At 38.8% G+C, this 1807-nt stretch overlaps 1 pseudogene; it reads left to right on the top strand.

Moving 5' to 3' along the window:
• Positions 1 to 1002: 1002 nt before the first annotated feature.
• LOC145399529 (5S ribosomal RNA) lies at positions 1003 to 1121 on the top strand (annotated as a pseudogene).
• Positions 1122 to 1807: the final 686 nt, after the last annotated feature.

Below are 1807 nucleotides of genomic sequence, written 5' to 3'. Positions count from 1 at the left end.
CTATTACGGGCTGAACTGAGGATGATTCGGTGTTGAGGTTGCGTTTCCTTAGGTATCCTGGGCATGATACTGTGTCCTTTCTTCTAATGCAGGGGTTCTTAACTTGGGGTCCATGGACCCCCAAGGGGTCCATGGATGTGATACAGGGGGTCCGTGAAGGTCAGAATAATTGAGAACAATTTAGCGAGATTGCGTGATGCCGTTTGGCATCATTAACTTAAAAAACAAACAAACAAACAAACTCGAAGTCTTGAAGAATTCTGGTGTTCGTTGACACAAGCCTACCCTCATCTGACAAAGCGAGCTATGGGTGCTCTGATTCCGTTTGCAACTACATACCTTTGTGAGTCAGGGATTTCAGCGCTTGTTTCTATCAAAATGAAAAGTCTTAATCAATTGGATGTCAGTGATTACATGCGTGTTGCCTTGTCAAAGACCACACTACAATTTCATCTTATTCAAGCTATACAGCAACAACAACTTTCTCACTGAAATGAACTTTTAAGCAGACTTAAAGTTTTGTTTTGTTTAATTTGGTCAAGTTGGATGTATTTCATTTTTTCGAGTGGCCATTAGTTTTTGCATGAAAAAGAGTGAGAAACATAATTCTTTGTAAAGACTGTTTTATACTTTGTGATACACTGCGTGAGGTAGTTTTCAATAAAATAATGTATATTTATTGCATGCAAAATGCTGCTTTTGTGCTTATATGCATTTTTTTGTAGGGAAAGGGTTCATAGCGTTCACCAGTTTCTCGAAGGGGTCCGTGACTCAAAAAAGGTTAAGAACCACTGTTCTAATGGATCTGCTTACTTTCGATTCCCGGTTAACCATATCTAGTTTTATGGAGATTATACTATTTCTAAGCAAATTAAGCACAAATTAAATTATGTATACATTTTGTTCTCGAATTGCTTTCAGTACTGTAGTTGTTTCAAATGAATCAAAAACTTTGCTGTAACCAGAAATCAACGTGCACAAAGGCCTATTGTATTCTAAATTTTTAAGGGCCATACCACGTTGAGTACACCGCTTCCCGTCCGATCAGCAAAGTTAAGCAACGTTGGGTCTGGTTAGTACTTGGATTGGTGACCGCCTGGGAACACCAGATGCTGCTGGCATCCCTACGTGTCAAGTGGGGTTGGTGAAGGATTAGTGCCCCTCCCTGTAAAACAATTAACTCTAAGCCATTAGCCACCCCGTCTGGGATACATGGCGTCTGGCAATGAATGAATGAAAATGGTCTACCAAGATTGGTTGCATCTGGTTCAAGACTAGCAATATTTGTGTAAATCTGAACGAAACTTCATTTCTGCTTTTTTTTCTTTTTACAATAGAGTATGAGATGCTCGAGAGAGACGCCTCCATGAAATGTCACGATATAACTAGGTAGATCCGCTGCCTGGTTATACATACGTCTCTAAACTCCCTATCTCTCGAAAGTGAGATGATGGAGTGCAGCTGAAGAGCATATTTAGCATGCAGTTCACCGGATTCACGTTCATTTGAGCCACAACAACAGTATCAGTAAGACATTCGTTAATACTCCTTTTTCCCGCAATTTTCACCATTATTTCATCTTCAGCACCCCGGTCATCTATTCCAAAAACTACTGTTGCAGTCTCATATATATTATTGCCCATTTTTACAATAAGGCATTCCATGGCAAACGCAGAGTGTGTTTCATTGCTTCCATACATCTTCATCTAACTTTGTATATATATATATATATATATATATATATATATATATATATATATATATATATATATATATATCCGTGGCTCAGTGGGTTAGAGCGCTACGC

The sequence above is a fragment of the Coenobita brevimanus genome, chromosome 5 (genome assembly GCF_032717465.1).
Source record: "Coenobita brevimanus isolate Jiangsu-jjx chromosome 5, ASM3271746v2, whole genome shotgun sequence".
NCBI lineage: Eukaryota > Metazoa > Arthropoda > Malacostraca > Decapoda > Coenobitidae > Coenobita > Coenobita brevimanus.
This window is presented reverse-complemented; position numbering and strand designations above follow the sequence as displayed.